Source organism: Phasianus colchicus, chromosome 1 (assembly GCF_987193195.1).
Source record: "Phasianus colchicus chromosome 1, bPhaCol1.hap1.1, whole genome shotgun sequence".
Lineage (NCBI taxonomy): Eukaryota > Metazoa > Chordata > Aves > Galliformes > Phasianidae > Phasianus > Phasianus colchicus.
Window position 1 is genome coordinate 64,154,055 of NC_143436.1, and position 10,465 is coordinate 64,164,519.

The window sequence follows — 10,465 nt, forward strand, 5'->3', positions numbered from 1 at the left end:
AATTTGAGGGACTGTGGCATTTGCTTGCCTTCACAAGCAGCTTGGGCCCGAGCTGAGATGAGCTGTGTTGTGCAAAGCTCAAATATTTGTGTTTCAGCTAGCACAGGTTTATTTATATTTATGTTTGTTATTTTTCTTTCTCTGAGCAATTTCCTAAATGTCTCTGGATATTATAGAACCTGGATAAAATCATGAGGAAATCCTGCTTTGGATTATTTAATGCTTATGAAAACTCACAGGAAATATTAATGTGTGCACAAATATACCATTGCTTTAAATAGACACCTGTCGGAAAATTGTAAATATATGTGAACTCAAGCATACCATGTAAAATCTAATCTGAAATTAGGGCAGATCTTGCTAATGAGATAAATCCCTTTCCACTGAGAATAAGAACCTGCTCTGATACGTTTTCTTTCTTAAAAACACCAAGCCCAATTTATTTCCTGTGACAGAAATAAAAGGAATTCTATCAAATCTATCACAGTGAGCCATTTTTAAAAGCATGTTTAAGAAACTGGTCTTCTGGATATTTCCTGAAAATGAAATAACAAGAGTGGAGGGAAAAAAAAAAAAAAAGAAGAGGGAGTGATGCTTCTGAAAGCATCTTCTTATACTTTTAATTTAGATGGGCTTTGGTGCTAATGATTCATTAGGTTATGCCCTTTAAATGGTCTTGTCTTGAAAATGCCAACATTTTGAAGCAGACTTGAATGTATTTCGCAGACATCAGATCTTGCACTTTTTATTAAGATGGGGCTTTTTATTTTTTTTAATTTAAAAACATCTTGTAAATTATGTACGCTTCAGAACTTTTGCAGTTTTGCTTTCTGCCTCTGGACTGACTGGGGGAGGTAGTAACACACTGAATTAATGTCTGTGTTTCATTACTTGGAGTAACGCTGTGGTGATGAGATATCTGTGAGGCTTGAAAAGATGAACACGAATTACCATTTCAAGTCCCAACTACTTACAGAACACAGAAGAAAGCAGGAAAAGCTTAGTGTGTGCAGGACTTTGAGGGATATAGGATAGAGGCTGATTGGTTACTATTCTTTCTGGTGTCTGCATAAGTGACAGCATAAGTTAGCAGTTTTCCTTGTTGCCTTAATGTCAAATCTTGCAGCTGCATGAGAAAGGCAGCCAGCACTGCTTGCCCTCTTGTCTTATTGGTCATATAGGTTTTATATTTGTTGATTTTTTTTTCTGTATAAGCACAGCTCATAGGAGCTGTGGCCAGTGGAGAGCACTGCATTGGTTTCTACACAAACCTTGAGCTCCCAGACTGGGTGCACCAGCAGATCCAGGCAAAGGGGACACCAAAGGAAAGGTAACATCTTTGTGCATGGTATTGTAGTGTAGAACGGTCCCTTGGGAAGAGTTTAGAGGAAGGAAGGTAATTGACATGGCTTTCTGGGTATTTGCAGAGACGTCTTTCAAACAATATGCTATACTTTGAGAGAAAACATACTCTGACAATCTGGAAATATGACATATGGGTTGTAAAGAGTGACATTGTGACCTCATAGTGCAGAAATCATAGGGAAGCAGAAAAAAATATCTTCCATTTGAGGCACTAGAAATGTGGAACCAGGGAACACAGCCTGAGAAATCACATGCATCCATTCAAAACCACTGCACTGTCATAAAGGAACTTTACAGCAGTGTTTTGCATGAATATAAGGAGAACAAGCTTGCATTTGTCAGAGCTGGGGGGAAAGAAGTTGTTGTAACTGTGAAGGAAGTTCCATAAATATATAAAAACATGGATCTGAGGATTTGGAAGGAGTTTCAATGTGTAGAGATCTCAGTTGAAACTGACAACGAAATTATTGATCAGGCTGACAGAACCATGGGACTATCACGGTGAATAACTGCAAAGGAGGGTGCTGAGTGTGAATGGACAATGAGAGTTGTGAGAAGGAGACTGGTTCAGATGTTCACTCAGGTTGGAGAGCATGACACAGGAAAACTTGTGGATTTGTGAACTGCTTGGGTAGTAGTGAATTTGTTTAAAGAATAGGTTACTCAGAGTCTAGAGAAAGAGGCAAACCATATTGGATATTGAGTGAAAGAAAGCTTAACACAGAAAAGATGTCACTTACCATTGTGATAATCAGTTCTCTATAACAATGGTCTTAATTTAGAATGTGATCTCTTAAGCTGCTCTTCCAGAGTTTGGCTGCCTAAACCACCTTTGAAACTGAAAGCTTAAATGGAATTAATAAAAACTGAGAGTCTTTTGTTTTGGGGAGGGGGGTGAGGGTTGGGAAGAAGGATGGGAAAATTGAAAACCACAGTAGGATGAAAAATTCCTTGGGGAAAAGGAGGCTGAGGGGAGACTTTATTGCTCTTTTCCAATATCTGAAGGGTGCTTACAGCAAGAATGGGGTTGGTCTCTTCTCACTGGTGACAGGTGAAAGGACGAGGGGAAATGGCCTCAAGTTTAGGTTGGGTAAGTTTAGGTTGGATATCAAGAAAAGCTTCTTTACAGAAAGGTTTGTGAAGCACTGGAATAGGCTCCCCAGGGAGGTGGTTGAGTCACCATCCCTGAAAGTGTTTAAAAACCATTTGGATGTGGTGCTCAGGGACATGATTTAGCGGAGGGTTATTAGAGTTAGATGTTAGTTGATGATCTTTAAGGCGTTTTCCAACCTGAGCAATTCTATGACTCTATGATTCTATGAACTGAAGAGAAAGGAATTACTCCTTTCAGGTGGCAGACTCAAAAATACATTTAAAAGACCAATTGAGATTATTAAACTAAATCAAACTATACATGCAAAATGAAAATAGCAACTCAATAACTTCATCTGAAAGTCCTTTCCAGAAGAATATTAATGTGAGTTAGAGTTGAAGTGGAAAAAGTTATTTAAATTTAACCTTTTCTTCTGATTATTATTTGTACATACTCCAAATGTACTCATGGCTTCACATAACTTTTATACATGTCTGTTTCAGCATATGTGTAAATTGTGAACAGACAACTGTGAGTTTGGTTTCAAGTAATTTCTATTTGGTTATTGCAGAGGAGCAATTTTGTTGTTGTTGTTGGAAGATGCCAAAGAGATACTAAGGAAGTTCAAACAAAAGTTTCCAAATATATTTATCCTTTACTTCCTCATCTTCTTTCCTTAGCATATAACTTAGGAATCAGAAAGTACACATGACTTTATGTCTTTTCGTTCTTTTTGGTAAAAGACATCTAGTACTTATCTAGCAATTGGCAACCCTGTCTGCATCAGAGGGGTTGGAATCTGATGATCCATGAGGTCCCTTCCAGCCCAAGCCATTCAGTGATACTATGATTCTGTGAAAATACAATATTAAAGTTGAATGTGAGCAATTTCTGACTTTTCCTTTTAATAATTTTATGAATGTCATATAATCAGACTTACTGTTTTTCATGCTTTGTACCTCCAAATCTTTTCTTCTCCTTAATTAGTCCTTTCTTTATTTTCAGTCTCACATTAGCACCGAGTAAGAATAGATGCAATAACACTGATGAGGACTAGACTTTCTGACTTGCTTCTGCAAATAATTATTCTCCTCTGTGCCTACTTATTCTGCATATAATTCCATGTAAAGAGTAAATTATGAAACTCCTGCAACACTCAGTCTTTGTGAAACATACCTTGAGAGGGCACTTAGGAGACTCAGTAGAAGATGGCCTTTTCAAAAAGTGGAGCAAATCTGGATATAGCTAAAGATCAAACGCTACTCTGCTTTTTCAAAGGTACAGTAACCTTTAAAAAAGCCCAGCCCACATTAAAAACATCATCCATAGGTTTGCAGTATGTTATGAGTAGTTTAGTTTCATTAAATTAGCAAGGTTGTTTCACTGACAATGAGCTCTCTCTTATGACATTAGAAGATGTGGTCTCTTGTTTTATTGGAGATACTTCTATGAAATACAGATGTCTAATGCAAAACACTGAAGATGTTTCAGTGTATTCCCATGGGAGTGGTAACTGAATTCCAGGGTGCTGTAGGTTTTTTTAAACTATATTAAACAGCTAAAATTGCTTTACAGACCTTAGCAAGTGCATGAAATGGCCTCTGCATTTATTTTACACCAGTGTGAGCTGTGAATTTGGAGCTTTATAATCTTTGTGTATCCAATAGTTACAACAATTGAACAATATTCAGTTTCAAAGTAGCTAAACATCAGAAGCAAATGAGTCTACTAACATGTTTCTCCGAATTAACTGACAAATTTCAAAAACTCTTCATAATGGAAGTTTATTAGGACCTTGGCCAGTGCTCATTTAAAAACTGGAGTCTCAAAAGAGTGTGTGAGTACCGCTGTGATCATAGAGTTAGAGATTGGTTGTATGAGAGATCACAGAGGAACTTCTCATTAGAAAGGGAATCTTATGTGATTAGCAAACTGAGACTTTTGCAAGCGTATTTACCTACTGTCACTGATTTCAGTGGGAATGGAGTTAGACAGCTTTTGAAATCCATATTTTTGAAAGCATTGAATGCTTCAGGGTTAGGGCTACCTCAAAGGTAGTAAACACTTAGCTTTTACGTTTTCATGATGCCCCCGCAAAGTAGAGAATGCAATCCAGTCAATGCTAAACACTGGTTCCTAACATATGGCCAGTCTCCAGAGGTTTCTCAAACATTAGCAATTAGCACATTTTGTCACAATGCTATTTTCAGAGCGTACAGTTTAATTAAAATAGATAGCAGTGAAACAGTCAGCTGTTTAAACATCAGCAAGATACATCAGATTTTAACCTGGCTGAAGTTTAAAACAGCATACATTTTGACAAGTTTAGCTAGTAAACATTTCAGTGACGTTTAAGTAACTTAAAAAAATTTAAGCCTGTTATTCAGAATTAATTAACTAGATGGTTTTTTAAAACGTTGCCCAGCTACGTACAGTATTATTGCATAACCCACTAGTTGGGTATATCGCTGTTTTCTATCATGTATATTTAATTTACAGCTAAATTAATTCATTGTCTGGTGATATTGTTGTGAGTGTATATTGCTGCCTTGCTGACTGAAAATTAACCAGTTCCGTGACTCAGCTATCCAATCTGAAAATGAAAAGTACAGAGCTTAGATCCATAGTTAGATATCCAAGCAGGTGGTCTGAGATTTTACTTTTGGTACTAGCAGGAGCTGGATGTGGATAGAAGTGAATGTCTCAATAGTATAAGGTTTATATATGCACATAAAGTACGATTTCATACATGACATACAGCCATGTATTGCTCTGCATGCAGTTCTACGTCTACATATATGTATGTGCTCATGAATACAATTAATGAAACTTCATAAATAGAAATATACATGGGAATTTTAAGCTTACAGTATTTTAAGAGCTTTTTTGGGGAGGGGGTGTTGGGGAGAGTATTCTCAGTGGACTAGGATTTCCAATATGAAATTTACCGGCAGTGTAAATAACTATTCCCAGCACAACTTTAGACCTAGAATTTAATGTCATAACATAAGCACTTCTCCACTCTTTTTGTGGACATTTTATTTTCCCGTATCATGAACTTCTAAGGCTTGATTTTTTCAGAAAAGCTGAGCATCCACAGCTCCAGGTGAAGCCAGAGAGAATATGGGTGCTTAGCTCCTCTGAAAAGTGGGCTTGTTTTTATTCCTAAAATAATGGTTTCGAGAAAAGTTCAATACATGTATTTTTTAATAATTGGGGCAGATTAAATTAAGCTTTTTCAGAATGTCTCTGTGAGACTTTTAACACAAGGAGCAGAATCTGCTTGATATCTACCTCCATGTGAGTTGTCATTTGTTTTCCTCCTTATACCTGGTTGTACAGCCATAAATTGAGAATTCTCATTTACCTAATTGGGTTATTGAACATCAAGCCTGTTAGCTCCCAATTTCAAGAGATGAAGGTAATATTTGTATTTAAAAAAAAATTTATCTTGCTTTTTCCTTCCACATTTGACCAGCTTCATGAGACAAGATATGAGCACAGTTCAGCCGTGTCACTGCAGTAAGGCTGGAACAGATCTATATTGCAAGAAACATGAATCTTCATATGTTTTGTTTTAATAGATGTACTTTTTAACCTGGAGATTTTATAGAACTGCATATCTGTACTTTTATAGCATTCACATGACCTTTGAGATAAAAAGAGGCCTTTTTTTTTAACTCCTAAATTCACAACTGCTCTGATAACTTCTCAGATAAAATGCGATGATGACCATGGTATAAAGGTTGAGATAGTTGCTGTAGGTAGGTAGATAGATTGAACTTTAAAAAATCATCTCCTGTCTGTCACTATACCCTACACTAGTAAGAGAACGCAATACTTAATATTAATCCTGTACTTCTTTTCTAAATTCCTTCAGCTCAGACATTTTTGCTATTATATTGCAATTTTTAATTTGATGAATGTAAATGCCTCCATTTATATATATGTATCAAAGGAGCCTCATTCATCCTTGGGAACTGGGGAGGCAGCCCACCACCAAAAACTGACCTATTGGATGACTCTTCAGTATCTTGGTTCTATGTTTGACAGTAGTGTGATGGGAAAACAGGAAAACCAGAGCAGACTTGAGGATGAGATGCAAGCTACATTGTACAGTTGTTCTGTTAGAACATATGATGACAAGAAAAACAAAACATTTCCACACACACACACACAAAAAAAAAAGTTGGAGATACTGTAGTTGGAGCTGCAATGTTTGTGGACTGCTGTTTTATGTTTTAGCTGCTGGTAATGATAATGTTTTCAAACAGCTGACTACATCTACCTTTTTGTGTGTGTTTGCATGAGTGGAGGTGATGCACAGATTTCACAGTATTTTTAGCCATTGTTCATTCTGTCTCGATCCCTTCCTTTTACATGTCTCATCCAGTGTTACTTGTAATCTCATATCCACCACTTTCATATCAAGTTACTTCCTAGAGAACTTGCCTTGCTCTTGGCCCTCTCTGAGAACATTTTAGAGAAACATCATCATTCAGGAATTGTACCATTGTCCCTCATTGCATTCTTTCCTTGTGTAGGCTTAAATTCCTCCCTGCTCCTGTCACAAGCAAGAGGGAAACTGCTTGCCCTGAAAGATGGACAGACTTTACTTTATTATTTGCTGAATGCAGGAAACATACGATCTAGAAAACCAGAGTACTTCTCAACAATGGAGGAGGATTGTGTTCTAGCTATATGATACCTAATATTGTATGTTTGCCTCAAAAGAACCTGTGCTCTGTATTAGCCTGAAGAACTAACTACTGAGAGATTATTTACTGTTGGACTAGGTGTGTCGTAACACTTGGACTGATTAATTCTTGGACTATTAATAATTTATTTTTAGTTACTATTTTAACAACATTTGGAGAGTTACAGGGGAACTTCACATTTTTGCTTGCTCAGAGGCATTTCTGACATAGTAAAACAATGTCTGTATCGCCCACTTGTGCATTTGTCTGTTTTCTTATGACACTCTTCTAGAGGGAAAAAGATGCACAAAAATTATCATCAAAGTGTTTCCAAATAGAATAAAATTTTTATTTAAAATGTTTGCAAACAATAAAGCTGGCAAGAATGGTTCAGCCTTTATGATTTTCTCTAACAATGTTCTGTGTAAGAAAAAGAGCGTAGCTCTTAAATATAATCCTTGGGTTTTTCAGGCAGTTTAGAAGGCTTAAAATATATCTTCTACAAAGACTCCATGACAAATCTGATATTACTTGTACATAGAGATGAAAAGACAAAATCTGCTTATATTAAGGTGCAAATGTGGACATCAACTTCAAATTGGGTTTTTCTTGCTGATTTTTATTGGGATTTAAGGGAGATGGTGTTCCAGCAGCTGCACTATTGGCTGTTTTTTTAACGTGGACCTTTCCTCCTTCTGTACAAGTAAAGCTATGCAATGTAGGGACTGCCTTTTCTATTGAGTGTGATTAAATCTTATATTCTAAGGTTTGAAAAGGAGCAGAAGGACAGCTATGCATCAGCCAGCCATGCTGGCCCACAAAGTCTTTACTGGTAGGCACTGCAGCACGGGGTGAGGTTTTGCAGCTCAGACCTTCATAGCTGAAAAAGATTGATCAAATTACTGCACTATATGGTAGACAGAAAAAGCTTATGTGTATTCAGAAATCAATTAGACCAATCCATAGTAAGAAAACCCACATCAACTATGAAATGCAGAGACACCACGCATGTAGGAAGTGGGAACTGGGACATCATATCTAGGATATAGCACAGAACCCTCTGTTTGACATAGTACTGGTAGGAATGAGATACTAGATCAGATGAATATGGCCTGGGGTGGCCTTTCTTATATTTTTATGAAACATAAATGTGGCAATAGATGTTATAATGTGCCAGGGTGTGTGTGTGTAGGTCTTAGAGGGCAGGAAGCTCAAAAACATTAAAACATTTCATACAGGCATCACTTGAAAGAATAACTCATATGAAGAATAAATCTTGAATTAAAATAATATATCAATTCTGAAGTTTCCTTATATTTCACTGAAAAATATGCACAGAAAAATCTGAGTTAAATGTTTTAGTTTGGGTGAATTTTGAAGACAATTACATCTACAATTTCAGAGAACTGTGGCACATAAAATATGATTATATACACATTTGTCTTTGGACATAGCTATGAGTGGGGCACTGGGCTCCTCCAGACCACTAGGCTTGGGGACTTCTTGCCCATTGTGCTCCACAGCTGTAGTGCCAAACTGAAACTGCAAAGATGTCAAGAAAGACCCGCAGGAAAACTAATGTTAACTTCAGAAAGCACAAAATGTACTGTCAGGACAAAGGCATGTGATGGAATGGGTATAGTGGCAAGAGGGAAATCATTTCTGGTTTGTTCTTGTAAGAACAGCTTTGACATCAGCTTGCTAAGAAGGCAAGTAGTGCTATATGGCTTAATACATAAGTCTATATTGTACTTAAATCACAGTGCTTGGCTTGCTTAGGTCTCTAGATTTCAAGAATTTACAGCATTTAACTGAATGGTACTGGTTGAAGCAACTCAACCTCTCACTTCCCTGTTAATTTACATTTCTGTAAATACACAGAAATCAAATATACTTTTATATAGGGAAACTACTGGGAGACCGCAAGTGCTAGCAAAACTAGGGTCATTTCACTAAGCATGGATTTTAAAGGATGGTGCTTTATCTTGAGAGCATTCAGATGCGATGTCTTGACTAAAGATAGTTTTGGATGGTGTTGGCTTTATTTTACTTTTCTTGGGATACATCCAGACCTAGTGAGTTATTAAAGAATAGTGATGTACCAGCAGCTTCTCAAATAAGTCATAGCAAATCATCTAAGACAGGTGAATTAATACAACAAAATTCCAGTGGGTCACAATGTAAATTAGATAACAAGATCTTGCTGTAGACACATAATCCCTTGACAAATTCCCTAATACAGGAAGGGGACTCTTACCCTCCTTGCCTTCTCCCCTTTACCCCTTTGTGAAAGAGCAGTATAATGCATGTTGTCTGAGCCACCAGGTTGGGATGGTCACTTTTAATTTGCTTTAAGGTTTAGCTTTCAAAGCCCAGACATGTGTCACAGCTAGGTACACTCTTGCCATAATGTGCAGAGAGAGATTTTGTTGAGATCAGATGGCAATGGCAATAATAGCAAATAAAAATCTAAATTAAGGAAGAGAGAGTAAATAAATTTTTAATCATACAAAATTTAATACTTATGTTAAGGAAAAGAATATTAAAAGTCATTTTATAGAGAGTGAATTTATATTGGAGCTGATTTTAAAGTTGTGCAGCTTTGAGTGATATGATAATCATGTATTTTTCTCCCCCCTCAGCTGTACTAGGGGATTGAAATTTATATACTCAATAACTAGAAAAGAATCATAAAGGATCAGACTGGAGGAATCTGTCTCACTCCATTTTTTCCTGTCACTCCCATAGCTATTTTAATATTTTTCTTATATCTCTGCTTATTTTCGGTGCCAAACATTGTTTTCAAATACAGTTGGCTTGGAAATGAGTACTTGAAGCTGCAAGCTTGTCAGCAAACTACCATGTTTCCAGGTACTACAATGAAATCTTTAGCTATAAAAAATATAAAATAAAAATAGAATGCTAGAGTCTCCTGCCAGCTATAAATGCAACTAAATGGTCTTCTTGTGTGCTTTAATATTTTTAACTATTTTAAACATTTGACTCTTGCTTTTTTGTCTTGGTGCTAAGGGAAAATGGATTTGCAAAAGCTAACATAACAGCACATTTATTTCTTTCACCATTTTCAGATAGGAATTAAAGACAGGATAGTCTATTGAATAGAATGCTAGGCTGAGAGTCAGAAAATAAGTTTTATATCATCAATTCATTGAGAAAGTCTATTTGCTTTCCTATGCCTCAGTTTCCCATCTGTAAAATGAAGATAATATAATTTATCATCCTGTGCAATGTGCTTCGCCATTTAGAGCTGCGAGATAGAGTGAAATATTATGATGAAATATTTTGGGCA